Source organism: Choloepus didactylus, chromosome 1 (genome assembly GCF_015220235.1).
Source record: "Choloepus didactylus isolate mChoDid1 chromosome 1, mChoDid1.pri, whole genome shotgun sequence".
Classification (NCBI taxonomy): Eukaryota; Metazoa; Chordata; class Mammalia; order Pilosa; family Megalonychidae; genus Choloepus; species Choloepus didactylus.
The window spans coordinates 106,433,803-106,454,133 of NC_051307.1; the positions used below are offsets into that span (position 1 = coordinate 106,433,803).

The following is a 20,331-nucleotide window of genomic DNA, read 5'->3' on the forward strand; positions in this document are numbered from 1 at the left end:
CTCCAATTTAAGAAGGCTGTAATAGAATCGCTAATTAGCTCTGTTCATGATTTTCTCCCCTGTAATGCCAAGATCTGAACTGTTCTATGGCTATTGAGCCACATTTGCAATCACCACACCCAAAACGAGTTGAGCAGTTCCCTACACCCATGTGTGTTGGGACAGTAGGCTATTCCAGCCAGGATAGAGGAGGAGGAGCTCTGGGCTGCTTGTGAGGGGGTCTCATGTAGTTCAGGAGCTATCATGGGAGTCCAGTGCTTCTAGTTCTTTGTAGATCTATTTACAGTATCTTTTAAGAATACTTCGATATGACCAGATACTCTCCTTGTTTTGACTGCACCTATGTATTTCTGAGTAATAGCGGCTCCTACTCAGTCTCTTTTAACTCCTACTCTAAGGTACTATGGGATAGGATTTGTAGAATTTATCTTCCTTTCCTATTCTACCCATTGTCATTCAGTTAGATTTAATGAGTCAAGATAAGAAGTAGGAAGTATACTAACTGGTATTACTAGTTGAGGGTGTGTTGTCCCCCTGCCCCCTTATTTTTCATTAAGGCCTATGTGGTATCTGGCTCATAATTGATGCTCCATGGATGAATGGATGGATAGATGAAAGAGCCTGCAGTTTTTAGAAAACTGTGTGTTGGAAGGGGTAATAATATAATTGTATCTGAACCCATTAAGTAATGTTCTGCTTTTTAATAGGATTTGCTATAATTTGATGAGTGAAATAAGTGTCTATGATCATCCATTCAAGCAGATGCCAGTATTACCTTTCATAAGGTGGAATGCAGATATGAGAAGGTGCATCTGTGCTTAATGAGGTTCAAGGTGCAGCTGCTCTCTTCTTCAACTAGTCAGATAATCCATATCATATGTAGGCATATCATCCAACGCTCTTCCCATATTTTTCCATCCTAGTCCCTTTCCCGTCCTTGTGTTTTTTCCCTCCACCTCTGCCTGAACAAAGCTCTGATGGGAGCAGAGCTGTGGGGCTTGTCACTGGAACTATGGAATGTATTTTTTCGAATGTATTTTTTCTGTGGAAATGATGTTATGGGAATAGGTCATATATTACTGTAAGCTTTTAATGGCTAGTTAGGATATTTAACTGCATTTATAAATCACTAATTTCTTAAGTATTCCATGGTCTTCTCTGTTCTTCCTACTTTTACAGTCTGAAAGAAGACGAGCCTCCTGGTGAGTGATTGGGTCCTGTCCCCAGGTGGTGTCCCCCGGGTGATCCCCAGGTAATGACCCTAGGTGCTGCCAGCTTACTCTCTCATGCACCTGGGAGGCAGGGGTTCTGTCGTCTTTATCTGGGTGTCAGCAACTCCTCTCCCAGTGCCTGGCACAGAGGACGTGCTAAAATACTTGCTAATTTAGGTTGAATTTAAGAACTAGAAACTTTTACATCCTCCGTTTTCGGTCTTGGCAGTTTCTCAACGACATTCTTATGCCTAACTCTATCAAAGTTGATAGACATGCATTAGATTTTCTTACTGATCCTATTATTCACTTATTGACCAAACATTTGTTGATCAGCTATGATGTCCTGGGCACTACCAGACACTAAAAACATTGCAGCGGACCAGTACACATCCAGTGTCTGTCCCCTTGGAGTTTATTGTTAGAATACAGACCATCATTAGGAGGGCACTAACCCAGTCTAGGATGGGACTATTCCCTAGAAACTGTTGCTATTTTAGAAACGTATGGACTGACCTAGAATTTGCCTAGGTTTCTGATGTTGAAATCTTCTCTTTGCCCTATATCAGTGATGAAAATGTGACTTTTAAAATAATTCGGAATTGTCCTTAAAAATAAACTAATGGAAAATGTGATGCAGTTTGCTTTTACATAGCATAGTCTTTGGTTAGAGAGTAAATTAGATTTACTTTTCAAATAAAATTTTAAAATAGTAATCTCAGATACTAAAGAAAGGTGACCTTTTAAAAATATTCTGCTAATAAATTATTAATTTTCTGAATTATCTATTAAGGTAAACATCAGGTTTCCTTGTGGTTGCTGACTAATTTAGTTGCATTCTGTTTCTATTCATAGCTCCTCAATCTTAGATAGAATTGAGCAGATTTAACACAAATAGCTTCATCTAGTTTCACACATTAAAAAACAAAGATAAGAAGGAAAGGTAAGAAAATGGTAACACAAAACTAGCAAGATAAAGGGTGATTGGCTAGTGGCCAACTTTAGAAGAAAATGAAATTTTTTCTTGGCATTCTCTTTGTGTTGCAAGATTTCTTTCCATAGATTAGTGTAATTTTAGGGGGCAATATGAAGAGATAACATTCTTAACAATTCTTTTACAGCTCTTTGTTTTGTGTAGCCTGAAGCCCAGTCACTTCTTCACACTTGTTGCTGTGCATGGATGCTCTATGAAACGTTGAGGGACTTCAAGATAAAAATTATTCTCTTTGGAGATTTTTTTGGTCTCACTTCTGTTTAAGAACATAAATGAGTAAAGACTAACACATATGGGGAGTTAATGTTTAATTGGTATGGAGTTTCTGTTTGAAGTGATGGAAAAGTTTTGGCAGTAGATGGTGATGGAGGCACACTTTGTGAATGCAATTAACATCACTAAGTTGTATATTCGAAAGGGGATAAAAATGGAAATCTTGTGTTGTATATAAGCTACCACAAAAAAATCCCATAGAACTCTAAAACGCAGGGTGAACCTTAATATAACAGTGGACTCGAGTTAATAGCATAATATAACAATATTGTTTTATCAATTGTAGTGCAAGTACCATACTAATGCAAAATGTTAATAGGGAAACTGTGTGTGTGACATAGGGTTATATGGGAAATCTGAACTTTTTGCATGATTTTTCTTTAAACCTACAATTGCTCTAATTTTTAGAAAAAGCAAACCACAAAAAAAGAAAGCAAAGAAGCTAGCCTAGTACGTTACATCATATCTGACTAAGGGATTTGAGCACACCTGGCAGCAAAGAGCTTTAACCTAGTTTCTCAGATGAAAACTCAAGGTGGGGGGAAGGATAAAGAGGTAGTGCGGGGTGAACTGAGGAGCTGGGTTACCTTTAGCCTACTTTCTCTGGGATGATGCCGTTTATCCTTCTAAGTCAGTTAACCGCCTCAGTCCACGAACTAAAATTCTTGGTTGCAACTAAAAGAAACCCACTTAATCTTGTTTAAGCAAAAGGAGGGGCTTTTTGTTTTTCTTACTTAACCAAATTGCAGATGAGCAGGGCTGGAGTGGGCTTTAAGGACAATGAGAATCAGGAATTGGAACGTGGCTGTTTATCTCCATGTGGCGTCCTCCTCTCATTTTCTCCACTTTTGTTCTCTCTTTTCCTGTTGGCTTCATTTTTCTCCCAGTGCAGGTGGGCTTTTTCTACATGGATAGGGATATGACCATGGTCAGTGCAATTCCATAGAGATCTTTGCAGCCTGTGATCTGAGAGAAAACAGGGTTCTTTCAACCAGTGGAAGTTTGAAAATCCCAGGGAAGGATTCTGATTGGCCTGTCCTGTGTGCCATCACAGCTTGTACAGCCCAAGGGGACAAGGTACTCTGTAGCTTGGCCTGTGTCCTGTGTCTGGGGAGGCACAGGGACATTGTCCGGAGGGAATTATTATAAACAGGAGCCCACAACAGTATTTTTTTTAAGGCCAGTTCAAGCAATTAGGTAAGATTCTTCCCCTAATTCAGTGAAAATCTTTTAAAGCCTTTTTTTCTTTTTGTCAATGTGTGACTTTATGTTCCCCTTCTGTTTACTCTGTATTTCCTGAGGAACACTGACGAGTATACCACTGCAGTGAGCATATTAAGGCACAGAAGCATAAAACTTTAGAGATGAAACAAATCTTAGCGTCCACTTGCCTCAGTAGTTTCAGATATATTATGGAGTCTCCCAGAAGTACCTACCAATAAGGGAGGGTAAGAACTTTTTAGTATCTTCAAATACTAGGTTCTATTCTAGGAACTGGGGATACTGGGTGAAACTGATTGATCTGGTCTTTGCCCTCATGGACCTAACATTTACTTAAAGAAAATATTGACAGGCTAACTAGAATGCCAAATTTCTTTTATTTTTAGCTGAAATCATCAATTCAAAGCTTATCTTTTCAGAATGGGCTGAACCATGAACTGATCTGAAGCTCTGATTGTCAATATATATCTTTGAATAATTGTTTAAGAAGCGAAACACAATATTAGTAAATGGCTTGTTTAGCAGAGTTGGAGAAAATAAATAAAAGGAGTTCTTGCTGATGAAAATGCTGGGAAGATGGTTTCCCATGATGGCTAAGAGCTCAGGCCTTAAGCTGGCAGACTTGGGCTCAAATCTCAGCACCCTACTTGCCAGCTTTCTAAGTTGTCAAACCTCTTTTTTGCCTCACATTCTTCAGCTTGAAAATGAAAATGAAAATAATCTCCTCCATAGGGGTTTTTGATGAGTGTTAAATGAAAGTTTTCTATTTTTTAATAAATGATATGAACTCAATAAGCATTAGCCATTATCCCTTTAGATCTGGGGTCAGCAAACTTCAAACCACAGACAAATTTGGCCAATAGCCTGTTTTGGTAAGGTCCTTTAACTAAGAAAGGTTTTTATATTTTTAAAGAATTATAGAAAAAAGAAGCAAAACAAAAAAAACAAAGATGACTAGGCTACAGAGACAGTGTGAGGTCCAAAAAAACCTGAAATATTTTCTCTCTGATCCTTACGGAACAAATTTGCCAACTACTGTTATAGTTTGTGTATGTGTGTGTATGTTTTTTTATATCATGGAATCCTTTAAGAATTTGATTCTTTAAAAAAAAATATGTGTATATCTATATATATATACACATATAGGTATACATACACACAATATATGTCTTTTCACATACTCATATTTAGCTTAAAGGTGTTTTATGAACACCTGCCTAGACCATTCTCAATGGCGACAATGTTATCCTTAATGTGGTGAAAATTAAGTCTTGGGTGGGAAGTATGGGTAAAATCGTAGCTATTTTAATGGTTTGCAGCCTTCCAAAGAGCCACAGTATGTAGAGAGATATACGATATATCTCTGGTGGGAACATTTGTGGGGAGGGGTGGCAGTTAGGAAAAAATGTCTAATAAAGCTTAGGAGAGCAATAATGAAAAAAATTTTGGGTAACCTGTCCAAGACTGAATTCTGGAAGGCAGGACATGTGTCTTATTAACCTCTGAATATCAGCACTTAGCAGAGGATCTAGAAAATTTTTTTCAATCCATTAAATTTGTTACAGTTGAGTTAAGTGAATGAAACCTCTGATGTCATTCAGCAACCCATTCAGTGTAGAAATTGCTTCCATGATAAACTCTATAGCACTGGAAATTTAAAAAAAATTTTAATCTTTTAGGAGCATGTTAAATGATTAGTCTCTGATATAACACAGATGCTTCTTTCTTATTAGACCAGCATTCTTAATATTTTCCTTATTTTTTCTTGTATTTGTTAATGAGTGTAAATGAGTGTAGGTGGTAGGATGTAAAGGCCTCTAACCTTGAAGTTCCATGAAGGGCTCCTCACTATCGTGTCAACACATTTGAAAAGAAAGCACGGGTATATCATTTTTATACCTGAAAAATAAAGTCTGATTTAGAATACACAAATTTTTGATGTCAGGCTGCAGGAATGTCAAGAACTTGGGCCACCCTGATCTTGCCGTATAGGCAAAGCCTGTGTCTTATGCCTCTGTGTATCCCCAGTGCCAGGCATGTGGTAGTGGTCAGTGAATGTGTTTCTCGGACCGATATACTGGCGGTAGTTCTGCACATGCCATTGTACCCTGGAGTTCTTTTACCAGCAGTATTTTTGCTTCAACTTACTCTTACTCACAGACCCATTCCTCTACCCTAGTTCCCTCTCTCACTTTGGTCTCCAGTACTAATTGGTCTGTTCACCACTATTGCAGGGTTTGATGATGATAAAGGGCAGGGGTCATTCAAATAGCATTTATTGCTTAGGAAAAGTCTTCAGGGCACAACCAATGCTGCCACCTTGATCAAGAGGCTTTTCTGAGATGTAATAGTGCCAAGCCCTGAGAGTGGTGTGGTGGGGGTTCCTGAAAGAGGCAGTGCCAAGGATTCCTGCCTCCGACTGGGCTGGCAGCTGAAGGTGGCATTTGGGGTGAGGAACCTTTCACTGCACCCTGAAGTTCTGAGGGAATTGCCTAGAGATCTAGCCGACCAGTGTTCCTCAAATATCTATACCCAAATTCTCTTTATAACAGAGCAGGATGCTCCTGGGGAATCAGGAGGTGTTCACCAAAGTGACCTCCAAGAACATGAAACTTGTCTCCTATTTTATAGGTTTCAATAAGTGTGTGTTTCTAGCAGTGTACTCCACCATATGTTTGTTTACTTTAATATAAAAGTATCGAAAAATGTTTTTAAAGTTTACATTCTTGGAGTTGATACTCCATGAAAATGAACTACATTCATCCCTAGCCCATCTCTGTGAATCCCCAGAAATAGTTACACTGTAGATGGAAAAGCATAGCTGAATATCAGTTGGGTACAGACAGCCTCTTTGACCAAAGTGATCTTGGAAGTGGTGATGTGTTTTCACATAAAGTTAAAAGACAAAGAATCAAGCACAGAGGCAGAGGCCCGTGGTTAGAGTGACAGTGACAGCCCTCTTAGACCCTCCCTGATTCATGTCCCTGAGTTTGTAATCACCTGCTGAGTTAGAATCTCTGGGAAGCCGTTTGTCCTGCCCTCAGAGGTGAGAACTCCATTTGCTGAAGGTGACAATCACAGTGGCCCTGGGCTGCCCACCATCTTAACTCCTCCTTCACCGCTGCAGAGGCTCCAGGCATCTCTCCAGCCCTGGAGAGACCCACCACACTCTCCTTGCTGAGGGTCAGGGTGGAGTTAGGCCTTCCATGGCCTTCTCCAAGAAGCATCTGCCTGTTTTACTAAAAATGTTCAAATGTTCAAAAACCTGTATATGTGAAGAGCATATTTACTTTTATTGCTGTCTTGGAACAAGAGCATCCACTCTTGGTGTACAGTTTATCTCAGGTGTCTTAAATTTGAATCTAGTGTATGAAAACCTTTAATTATCGTTAACCCTTTCATCCATAAGCCTTCATGAATGGTCTAGTTTCAGTATGATATTTTAGAGGAATTAAACATGTACTAAAAATTACGTGATTAATTGTAACTAATTGAGTCAAGCCTGTAACTTGATAACACAAGGGCCACAGCTGACAGGTGGTTAATCCCTACTGCATAACTTCTTCATATGTATTCCTCAAGAAGGGGTTGAAAACAACAATCCCAACAAGACTTTTTGGTAGAAATCTCAAGTGGGCATCATTTGGTGACCAAACTAAAAAGCCAGTGACTTCTACCTCCTAGCCCCCAAACCTGTAGTCCTGGTCTGCCTTCCTATAGGCTCTCCTCTGCTAAAAGTCCTGGCCCCATGAGTCTTGTGCTTTGACATATCCTAATCACTGTGTGGACACAGTTAGTCATGCGGTTATTTTCAGACAAGAGCAGCGTAGCTGTGCCCATTAATTTACATTCTGAGCTCCTGGTGATGGGATAAAATTACTAGGAATAACCATTTTTTGATGACCACCTTGTAAGTGCCATAGTGTGGTGGAAAGCTCCTTTCAAGGCTCCTCAAAATTAGTGGGTATTGATATAACTTTCTCCGTAATGAATGTGAGTTTTCTGAACATTGTACATTAGAGAAAGCCAAGATCAAAAGGTTAATTTTAAACAGAGATGGTCATTAAAACTTACTCAGGACTATCTGAAGCAAACATGGTGCTGCTGGCTTAGATCAGTGTTGATTCAGTGGAGAAGAAAAGCATAGATTTTTGGAGTCCAGCAGACCAATGCTTGAAATTAGCTGTGTGATGCTATGCATTTAAGAAAAAAATTTTTTTTTGTTGAGATTGTTCACAAGCCATACAATTATCCAAAGATCCAAAGTGTACGATCAGTTGCCCATGGTACCATCATACAACTGTGCATCCATCACCACAACTAACTTTTTTTCTGTTTTTAGACCATTTTCATTACTCCAGAAAAGAAATAAAGACAAAAAAAGGAAACTCAAATCCTCTCATACCCCTAAACACCCCTGTCCATTATTGATTCATAGTTTTGGTATAGTACATTTGTTACTGTTGATGAAAGAATGTTAGAATACTACTAACTGTAGTATATGGGTTGCAATAGGTATATATATTTTTCCTATATGCCCCTCTATTATTAGCTTCTAGTTAGTGTCATACATTTGTTCTAGTTCATGAGAGAGATTTCTAAGATTTGTACAGGTAATCACAGACATTGTCCACCACAAGATTCACTGTTTTATACATTCCCATCTTTTAACCTCCAACTTTCCTTCTTGTGACATGCGTGACTCTGAGCTTACCCCTTTCTACCACCTTCACACACTGTTCAGCACTGTTAGTTACTCTCACAGAGTGCTACCATCACCTCTGTCCATTTCCAAAGATTTACTTTCACCCTAGTTGAACATTCTGCTCATAATAAGCAACCACTCCCCATTCTTTAGCTTCGTTCTATATCCTGGTAACTTATATTTCATGTCTATGAGTTTACATATTATAATTAGTTCCTATCAGTGAGACCCTGCAATATTAGTCCTTATGTGTCTGTCTGATTTCACTCAATATAGTGCCCTCAAGCTTTTTTCATCAGCTCATTTTTTTTAAGACAGTTTTGTTCGTACAGTATACATTCTGTCCTAAGTAAACAATCATTGGTTCCCTGTATGGTCACATATTTATGTATTCAGCACCATCACCACTATCTATATAAGGACATCTCCGTTTTTTCTACAAAGAAGGAGGAAGAGTCAAAGAAAGTAGAGGGACGAAAGAAAAATAAAAGAGTAAGAGAGAGAGAGTCAAAAAACACATGCCAGCTAGAAAGCAACAAAAGGAAGGATAGCATTAACCTAAAGTAGAATAAAGAGTCAGACAACATCACCAATGCCAGGAGTCCCATACCTTTCCCCTATTCCCCAGCCCCCCATATGCATTTCGCTTTCGTATATTGCCTTTGTTATATTAAAGGAAGCATAATACAATGTTTCTTTTAATTACAGTCTCTAGTTTGTATTGAGTGTATTTCCCCCCCAATCACATCCTATTTTTAACACCTTGCAATGTTGACATTCATTTGTTCTACCTCATGTAAAAACATATTTGTACCTTTTATTACAATCTTTGAGTACCCTAGGTTTCCCTGAGTTATACAGTGCCAGTCTTTATCTTTCCTCTTTCTTTCTGGTGTCCCACATGGTCCTAACCTTCCTCTTTCGACCATGCTCACAATCATCTTTGTTCAGTGTACTTACATTGCCACGCTACTATCTCCCCAAATTGTTTTCCAAACCTCTCACTCCTGTCTTTTCCTTTCTGTCTGCAGTGCTTCCTTTAGTGTTTCCTGGAGAGCAGGTATCTTGTTCACAAACTCTGTCATTGTCTGTTTGTCAGATAATATTTTAAGCTCTCCATTATATTTGAAGGACAGTTTTGCTGGATATAGGATTCTTGGTTGATGTTTTTTCTCTTTCAGTATCTTAAATAGATCACCCCACTTCCTTCTTTCCTCCATGGTTTCTATTGAAAAATCTGCACATAGTGTTATCAAGCTTCTTTTGTATATGATGAATAGCTTTTCTCTTGCTGTTTTTGGGATTCTCTCTTTATCTTTGGAGTTTGGTAATCTGATTACTAAGTGTCTTGACGTAGGCCTTTTCAGATCTATTCTATTTGGGGTACACTGTGCTTCTTGGATCCATAATTTTATGTCTTTCATAAGAGAAGGGAAATTTTCATTGATTATTTCCTCTATTATTGCTTCTGCCCCTTTTCCCTTCTCTTCTCCTTCTGGGACACCAATGACATATACATTCCTGCATTTTGTTTTGTCCTTAAGTCCTGGAGGTGTTGCTCATGTTTTTCCATTCTTTTCTCTATCTGTTCTTTTGTGTGTAGGCTTTCAGGTGCCTAGTTCTCCAGTTCCTGAGTGTTTTCTTCTGCCTCTTGAGATCTGCTGTTGTATATTTCCATTGTGTCTTTCATCTCTTGTGTTGTGCCTTTCATTTCCATAAATTCTGCCAGTTGTTTTTTTGAACTTTCAGTTTCTACCTTATGTACGCCCAGTGATTTCATTGTATGCTTCATCTCTTTTGCCATATCTTACCTAAACTTTTTGAATTGATTTAGTGTTAGTTGTTTAAATTCCTGTGTCTCAGTTGAAGTGTAAGTTTGTTCCTTTGACTGGGCCATAACTTCGTTTTTCTTAGCATAGGTTGTAGTTTTCTGTTGTCTAGGCATCTGGTTTCCTTGGTTACCCCAAGCAGGTTTCCCCAGACCAGAATGAGCTCAGGTCTTGGAAGGAGGGAATAGTATCCTGTTTCCCTGAGAGTGTCTTAGAAGATTGGTACACCTTGTGAGGCCTCAGTCACTGTGCTTTTCTGCCCAGCAGGTGGCTCCTATCAGCCTATAGCTCCAGACTGCTGTAAGGAAGTGTGGCCTGTGGCTGTTTTCCACCAGGTTTTGGGATCTGCTTCTGAATGGAAGGCGGGTAGTAGAGCTGGGCCCCACCTCTTTCCTCTTAGGGAAGATACCCCCCCTCGGGAGAGGTCATTAGCATTTGAATAATCTCTCTGCCTGTGCTATGTGCACCCTTGTCTGGGTCAAAGCGCTGGGAACTGAAAATGGCTGAGGCTTTCTCCACTGACCCAAAAAAGGGACAGAAGGCCTCCTTCAGGACCTGTCCATGGCCACCCTCTGGCTCTCCAAGGTCAGTCGTCACCAAAAGCCTCTTGTCTGCTTGTTGGGGATTTGTAGCTTGTATTGAGCAGTCCACGCTTGTTAATTAGAACCCCAGTTGGAGCTCAGCTGAGCTATACTAGCTTGCTGGGAGAGTACTGCTCTCTAGCACTAGGAGGCTTTGCAGTTTGGGCCATGGGGGGAGGGCGCTCCTGCTTGGATCCACAGTTTTTACTTACAGATTTTATACTGTGATCTTGAGCATTCTTCCCAATTCAAGTTGGTATATAATGAGTGGACGGTCATGTTTTTCCCCCTGCAGTTATTCCAGATTATTTACTAGTTGTTCCTAGTTGTTTATTAGTTGTTCCAGGGGGACAAACTAGCTTCCACTCCTCTCTATGCCGCCATCTTCTTCCATCTCTCCCTATGCATGTTTTTAAACTTCTTTGACCTAATGACTTCCTATTTTTAAAAAACGACTGTTAATTTTCTCTGTCAATAACCAATTCCTGGCACATAGGTGTTTTAACAACAATACAGTACTCTGTATTGGAGCAGTCTTCCACTCTTCCTTCCCAAAAGAAGAAGGAAGGATTTGTCTTACTCGACTGAGTCAGGGTTTAAATTTGGCATGATTCCAGTGTCAGTACATATATGTTTTAAATGGCTATGGGAAAATATTCCTTCTACTTGGAATGAGCTGTGCTTGATTCATATTTTTTAACAATATAGATATTCTGCCCAATTCTAAAAGTATATTTAAGACAGCTAATTCATTTCTTAGTCATACTGTGAACTCTCAGGGCTTTATCCTGCTAATACAGCCCTGGTTAGAACTCTTTATTGAGCCTTTAATGCTTCAAACCCACTAACCTCATTTTGCACATTTTCCAAAAACAAGCAGATACATGCGCACGTGCACACACAATTTGTGACATACATACAACACACACAATTTGTGACCCAACTTTTGGGAACAATGTTAAAACAGACAAACAAAATTCTTAGAAAGTTGTGAGGTGCTTAAAATAGTTTGACTTTTAAAGGATTGAGGAACATTTCCCATAAGACTTGGTGCTTCCTGCTATAAATAGAGTCTTGCATATATGTCCAGATTTGCAGTTTTCGGCATGCTCCTCTCTGGTCGTAAGGCCTAAGAGGATTTGTGTAAGAAGTCAGTTGTGTTATTTTTTTTTTTTTTTATATTTAATTCTGTTTACTACAAAAGAAAATAATCTTTTAAAATAAAAATAGCAAATAACATGTCATAAAAATATGAAAGCATTTCCTAAAACATGTCTCAGTTGGATTTTAATACCTAGAAACTCAGAAAATCAATGAAAAGAATACAGTAGCTTAGAATTCAAACATTATCAAAGTGTACAATATAGTAACCTTCTCTGTGCTTATTTCTGGGGAGGCATGTGGCCATTGAGCAAGTCACTGTGACATTCCAAAATACCAGAAACAGGCCATTTTCCATTCCTCAATATGGTTATCTGATCTGCTTTGTCTTCGAAATTGGGATACAGTTGCATACCAAATGGCAGTGGGAATCAGGATGGTGACACATGTTATCTCTGCCTCCTTTTCTCCACCTCTGCCAGGGAGTTATTTCTGATTATCAGTAGATTCATTCATTATATATTGCTTTAATAATGTTGTTTTGGTTAATAATTTTTTGACAAAGTTTCAGTTATTATTACATATGGCATCCTTTGCTGTGGTATTAGCATTCACCAGCATAAATATCTCAAATATTAAGCTGGCTGAGAATTCTCCAGACTGCAGACATTTGGGAAAATTCTGGGATCTCCATGTGTCAGAGCTGTAAGGAAACTTTGAGGTCCACTTTAACCCTTTCATTTAACATGAGGCAATTTGCCATCCTTAGAGACTTCAAACAGACTATCCGAAGGCAGATACCTTTATGGAAGGACTTCCATAGGATATGATGCTTTAATAAGTCTGGTACTGAGACCCTGAGAGGAATTTTTCATTGATTCAAACTTTACTATCTTGTACTATTATTCTGCCTCATTTCTTCTTATTGCATCCTAAGTTGAGATAGAAAATGTCTTCTTATTGTCCTTTCAGAAACAAGCAGTTGTGCAAGAGGTATGTTCTTGACAGTCTGGCTGTCCTCACTTAAGTTTTCACTTAAACAGAAGACTTCTGGGAATGCCTCTCTGTCAGGGTGGGAGGTGTGGGCAGTGACAGGGGATGTTACCGATCCATCGGGCTTCTTCCCTGGAAGACTAAGTGAGAGGCCGGGCAGGAGAGGGTGATTAGAATGAGGATTAGAGTAGATGAATCACCTGGAAGACTCATAAAGCCATCTTCCTCAGAAGTACTGGTAGGTATAGTGTGAATTATCTAATCCTCATAGAGGGAGTCTGCTCTTACTAGAATTGGATGACAAGTTGATGGCAAAATGATGAGTGGGCAGAGAGGAAAATGAGAGAAGATAAAATCTTAAAAAGGACATGGCAGAGACACCTGTTTGTTGTCCAAATTCCAGACTGCAGCTGCTAAGCTGATGCCTGATTGAAGAGCAGGCTTAGTTGAAAATGCTGTAAACCTGTCACTTCTAGTTCAGCCCAATCTCTGTGGGAATGCTCCTTGGATATCCTGCACCATCCCCGATCAATTTCTTTCCCTTTCCTCAGAAGAGAAAGTGACACCCATCCTACCACTTGATTCTCTGCTTTATAAAATAATCAGTATTAAATTCTCTGGATCCTCATGTGGTGTCCTCAGGAGTGCTCCATGGTGAGGGTCTGCTCTGCTCGAAAAATGCGTTCATCCTACCTTCTCACCAGAGCTTGAGATGTCTCCAAAGAAGCTAGAATTCCGGGAATTTTGTGTGTGGTCTCTTAACGTTTACGTGTTGCCATCTAATTAGAACTTTTAAAACATAGTTGATGTTGCTCTTGGACCATGACTGTGCAACGTCTGCTCTGGGTCTTAGGCAAGAGCGAAGCTTAAGACCAAGCCCAGCATTAAGGATTTGATAAAAGTCTCTTTGTATCCTGCTGGTTTTCTGCTCCATGTCTCTCTTAGAATTGTTCTCTGGTCAGTTGCAATTCTTTGACTTTTTCCTTGAAAGATTGTGTCATTTTTGAATAAAAGTAGTTGAGAAAAAGAAGTATCTTTTTGATCTGAGGATATCTAATATTTTTTCCTCCATGAAAGAGGCATTCACAGAGAACTAAGAAAAACCTGCACTTCCAAAGATTGACTGTAGGATTAGCGATTGGCCCCTGCACCATTTGGGGCTACAGAGGTTTTGTTTTTTTTTTTTTATCTTCATTTTATTGAGATATATTCACATACCACGCAGTCATACAAAACAAATCGTACTTTCGATTGTTTACAGTACCATTACATAGTTGTACATTCATCACCTAAATCAATCCCTGACACCTTCATTAGCACACACACAAAAATAACAAGAATAATAATTAGAGTGAAAAAGAGCAATTGAAGTAAAAAAGAACACTGGGTACCTTTGTCTGTTTGTTTCCTTCCCCTATTTTTCTACTCATCCATCCATAAACTAGACAAAGTGGAGTGTGGTCCTTATGGCTTTCCCAATCCCATTGTCACCCCTCATAAGCTACTTTTTTATACAACTGTCTTCGAGATTCATGGGTTCTGGGTTGTAGTTTGATAGTTTCAGGTATCCACCACCAGATACCCCAATTCTTTGGAACCTAAAAAGGGTTGTCTAAAGTGTGTGTAAGAGTGCCCACCAGAGTGACCTCTCGGCTCCTTTTGGAATCTCTCTGACACTGAAGCTTTTTTCATTTCCTTTCACATCCCCCTTTTGGTCAAGAAGATGTTCTCCGTCCCACGATGCCGGGTCTACATTCCTCCCCAGGAGTCATATTCCACGTTGCCAGGGAGATTCACTCCCCTGGGTGTCTGATCCCATGTAGGGGGGAGGGCAGTGATTTCACCTTTCAAGTTGGCTTAGCCAGAGAGAGAGGGCCACATCTGAGCAACAAAGAGGCATTCGGGAGGAGGCTCTTAGGCACAACCATAGGGAGGCCTAGCCTCTCCTTTGCAGCAACCGTCTTCCCAAGGGTAAAACTTATGGTAGAGGGCTCAACCCATCAAACCAACAGTTCCCTATGTCTGTGGTCATGTTAGCAACCATTGAGGTGGGATAGGCCAATACCCCTTCATTCTCCACAGGCTCCTCAAGGGGGCACTACATCTTTATTTTTTCCTTGTTTTTCTTTTTTTTTTTTTAACTTTCCCTTCTTTTTTAAATCAACTGTATGAAAAAAAAGTTAAAAAGAAAACAAACATACAATAAAAGAACATTTCAAAGAGACCATAACAAGGGAGTAAGAAAAAGACAACTAACCTAAGATAACCGCTTAACTTCCAACATGTTCCTACTTTACCCCAAGAAAGTTACATAATACAGCAACATTTCTGTGAACTTGTTCCTACTATATCCATCAGAAATTAACAGACCATAGTCATTCCTGGGCATCCCCAGAACGTTAAATAGCTTATCTGTTCTTGGATTATTGTTCCCCCTTCCTTAATTGCTCTCTATTGCTAGTTCCCCTACATTCTACATTATAAACCATTTGTTTTACATTTTTCAAAGTTCACATTAGTGGTAGCATATAATATTTCTCTTTTTGTGCCTGGCTTATTTCGCTCAGCATTATGTCTTCAAGGTTCATCCATGTTGTCATATGTTTCACGAGATCGTTCCTTCTTCCTGCCGCGTAGTATTCCATCGTGTGTATATACCACATTTTATTTATCCACTCACCTGTTGAAGGACATTTGGGTTGTTTCCATCTCTTGGCAACTGTGAATAATGCTGCTATGAACATTGGCATGCAGATATCTGTTTGTGTCACTGCTTTCCGATCTTCTGGGTATATACCGAGAAGTGCAATCGCTGGATCGAATGGGAACTCTATATCTAGTTTTCTAAGGAACTGCCAGACTGACTTCCAGAGTGGCGGAACCATTATACAGTCCCACCAACAGTGAATAAGAGTTCCAATTTCTCCACATCCCCTCCAGCATTTGTAGTTTCCTTTTTGTTTAATGGCAGCCATTCTAACCGGTGTTAGATGGTATCTCATTGTGGTCTTAATTTGCATCTCTCTAATAGCTAGTGAAGCTGAACATTTTTTCATGTGTTTCTTGGCCATTTGTATTTCCTCTTCAGAGAACTGTCTTTTCATATCCTTTGCCCATTTTATAAGTGGGCTGTCTGTACTATTGTCATTGAGTTGTAGGATTTCTTTATATATGCAAGATATCAGTCTTTTGTCAGATACATGGTTTCCAAAAATTTTTTCCCATCGAGTTGGCTGCCTCTTTACCTTTTTGAGAAATTCCTTTGAGGTGCAGAAACTTCTAAGCTTGAGGAGTTCCCATTTATCTATTTTCTCTTTTGTTGCTTGTGCTTTGGGTGTAAAGTCTAGGAAGTGGCCACCTAATACAAGGTCTTGAAGATGTTTTCCTACATTATCTTCTAGGAGTTTTATGGTACTTTCTTTTATATTGAGATCTTTGGTCCATTTTGAGTTAATTTTTGTGTAGGGGGTGAGGTAGGGGTCCTCTTTCATTCTTTTGGATATGGATATCCAACTCTCCCAGCCCAATTTGTTGAAAAGACCATTATGACTCAGTTCAGTGACTTTGGGGGCCTTATCAGAGATCAGTTGGCCATAGATCTGAGGGTCTATCTCTGAATTCTCAATTCGATTCCATTGATCTATATGTCTATCTTTGTGCCAGTACCATGCTGTTTTGGCAACTGTGGCTTTATAATAAGCTTCAAAGTCAGGGAGTGTAAGTCCTCCCACTTCGTTTTTCTTTTTTAGAGTGTCTTTAGCAATTCGAGGCATCTTCCCTTTCCAAATAAATTTGATGACTAGCTTTTCCAAGTCTGCAAAGTAGGTTGTTGGAATTTTGATTGGGATTGCATTGAATCTGTAGATGAGTTTGGGTAGAATTGACATCTTAATGACATTTAGCCTTCCTATCCATAAACATGGAATATTTTTCCATCTTTTAAGGTCCCCTTCTATTTCTTTTAGTAGAGTTATGTAGTTTTCTTTGTATAGGTCTTTTACATCTTTGGTTAAGTTTATTCCTAGGTACTTGATTTTTTTAGTTGCTATTGAAAATGGTATCTTTTTCTTGAGTGTCTCTTCAGTTCATTTCTAGCATATAGAAACATTACTGACTTATGTGCATTAATCTTGTATCCCGCTACTTTGCTAAATTTGTTTATTAGCTCTAGTAGCTGTATCGTCGATTTCTCAGGGTTTTCTAGATATAAGATCATATCATCTGCAAACAATGACAGTTTTACTTCTTCTTTTCCAATTTGGATGCCTTTTATTTCTTTGTCTTGCCGGATTGCCCTGGCAAGCACTTCCAGCACAATGTTGAATAACAGTGGTGACAGCGGGCATCCTTGTCTTGTTCCTGATCTTAGAGGGAAGGCTTTCAGTCTCTCACCATTGAGTACTATGCTGGCTGTGGGTTTTTCATATATGCTCTTTATCATGTTGAGGAAGTTTCCTTCAATTCCTACTTTTGAAGTGTTTTTATCAAAAAGGGATGTTGGATTTTGTCAAATGCTTTTTCAGCATCTATTGAGATGATCAATTGATGTTTCCCTTTTGACTTGTTAATGTGTTGTAATACATTGATTGATTTTCTTATGTTGAACCATCCTTGCATGCCTGGAATGAACCCCACTTGGTCATGGTGTATGATTTTTTTAATGTGTCTTTGGATTCGATTTGCAAGTATTTTGTTGAGGATTTTTGCATCTATATTCATTAGGGAGATTGGCCAGTAGTTTTCCTTTTTTGTAACATCTTTGCCTGGTTTTGGTATTAGATTGATGTTAGCTTCATAAAATGAGTTAGGTAGTGTTCCATTTTTTTCAATGTTTTGAAAGAGTTTGAGTAAGATTGGTGTCAGTTCTTTCTGGAAAGTTTGGTAGAATTCCCCTGTGAAGCCATCTGGCCCTGGGCATTTATTTGTGGGAAGCTTTTTGATGACTGATTGGATCTCTTTGCTTGTGATGGGTTGGTTGAGGTCTTCTATTTCTTCTCTGGGCAGTCTAGGTTGTTCATATGTTTCCAGGAAATTGTCCGTTTCCTCTACATTATCCAGTTTGTTGCCATACAGTTGTTCATAGTATCCTCTTATAATTTTTTTAATTTCTTCAGGATCTGCAGTTATGTCACCTTTTTCATTCATTATTTTGTTTATATGGGTCTTCTCTCTTTTTGATTTTGTCAGTCTAGCTAGGGGCTTGTCAATCTTGTTGATCTTCTCAAAGAACCAACTTTTGGTGATATTTATCCTCTCTATTGTTTTTTTGTTCTCTATGTCATTTATTTCTGCTTTAATCCTTGTTATTTCTTTTCTTGTACTTGGTTTAGGATTGGTTTGCTGTTCATTTTCTAGCTTCTTCAGTTGATCCATTAGTTCTTTGATTTTGGCTCTTTCTTCCTTTTTAATATATGCGTTTAGTGCTATAAATTTCCCCCTTAGCACTGCTTTTGCTGCATCCCATAGGTTTTGGTATGTTGTGTTCTCATTTTCATTCGTCTCTATATATTTAGCAATTTCTCTTGCTATTTCTTCTTTAACCCACTGATTGTTTAGGAGTGCATTGTTTAACCTCCAGGTATTTGTGAATTTTCTAAGTCTCTGATGGTTATTGACTTCTAATTGTATTCCTTTGTGGTCAGAGAATGTGCTTTGAATAATTTCAATCTTTTTAAATTTATTGAGGCTTGTTTTATGTCCCAGCATATGATCTATTCTGGAGAAAGTTCCGTGAGCACTAGAAAAGTATGTGTATCCTGGTGATTTGGGATGTAATGTCCTGTATATGTCTGTTAAATCTAATTCATTTATCAGATTGTTTAGGTTTTCAATTTCCTTATTGGTCTTCTGTCTGGTTGATCTATCTATAGGAGAGAGTGATGTGTTGAAGTCTCCCACAATTATTGTGGAAACATCCATTGCTTCCTTTAGTTTTGCCAGTGTTTCTCTCATGTATTTTGTGGCACCTTGATTGGGTGCATAGACATTTACGATTGTTATTTCTTCTTGTTGAATTGCCCCTTTTATTAGTATGTAGTGGCCTTCTTTGTCTCTCAAAACATCCCTGCATTTGAAGTCTATTTTATCTGAGATTAATATTGCTACACCTGCTTTCTTGTGACTGTAGCTTGCATGAAATATTTTTTCCATCCTTTCACTTTCAGTTTCTTTGTGTCCCTGTGTCTAAGATGAGTCTCTTGTATGCAACATATTGATGGTTCATTTTTTTTTAATCCATTCTGCGAATCTATATCTTTTAATTGGGGAGTTTAATCCATTTACATTCAACGTTATAACCGTGAAGGCATTTCTTGAATCAGCCATCTTATGCTTTGGTTTATGTTTGTCATATTTTTCCCCTCTGTCTATTAATATCCTTTATTGTACCCATACCGAATTTCTTTAGTACTGAACCTTTCTCCAAGTCCCTCTGTCCTTTCTTTGTTTCTCTGTCTGTAGGGCTCCCTTTAGTATCTCGAGTAGGGCAGGTCTCTTGTTAGCAAATTCTCTCAGCATTTGTTTGTCTGTGAAAAATTTAAGCTCTCCCTCAAATTTGAAGGAAAGCTTTGCTAGATAAAGTATTCTTGGCTGGAAATTTTTCTCACTCAGAATTTTAAATATATCGTGCCACTGCCTTCTCGCCTCCATGGTGGCTGCTGAGTAGTCACTACTTAGTCTTATGCTGTTTCCTTTGTATGTGGTGAATTGCTTTTCTCTTGCTGCTTTCAGAACTTGCTCCTTCTCTTCTGTGTTTGACAGTGTGATCAGTATATGTCTCGGAGTGGGTTTATTTGGATTTATTCTATTTGGAGTTCGCTGAGCATTTATGATTTGTGTATTTATGTTGTTTAGAAGATTTGGGAGATTTTCCCCAACAATTTCTTTGAATACTCTTCCTAGACCTTTACCCTTTTCTTCCCCTTCTGGGACACCAATGAGTCTTATATTCGGGCGTTTCATATTATCTATCATATCCCTGAGGTCCATTTCGATTTTTTCAATTTTTTCCCCATTCTTTCTTTTATGCTTTCATTTTCCACTCTGTCATCTTCCAGGTCACTGATTCGTTGTTCAGCTTCCTCTAGTCTTGTACTATGAGTGTCCAGAATCTTTTTAATTTGGTCAACAGTTTCTTTAATTTCCATAAGATCATCCATTTTTTTATTTAGTCTTGCAATGTCTTCTTTATGCTCTTCTAGAGTCTTCTTGATTTCCTTCATATCCCGTAGTATGGTCTCATTGTTCATCTTTAGTTCTTTGAGTAGCTGCTCTAGGTGCTGTGTCTCTTCTGGTCTTTTGATTTGGGTGCTTGGGCTTGGGTTATCCATATCGTCTGGTTTTTTCATATGCTTTATAATTTTCTGTTGTTTTTGGCCTCGTGGCATTTGCTAAACTTGATAGGGTTCTTTTAGGATTTGTAGAC

General features: G+C 38.7%; 1 protein-coding gene across 4 annotated transcripts in view; it reads left to right on the forward strand.

Moving 5' to 3' along the window:
- Window positions 1–20,331, forward strand: part of IGF2BP2 (insulin like growth factor 2 mRNA binding protein 2) — a 236,907-nt gene that overhangs the window by 30,571 nt on the left and 186,005 nt on the right. The gene's annotated exons all lie outside the window — the stretch shown is intronic.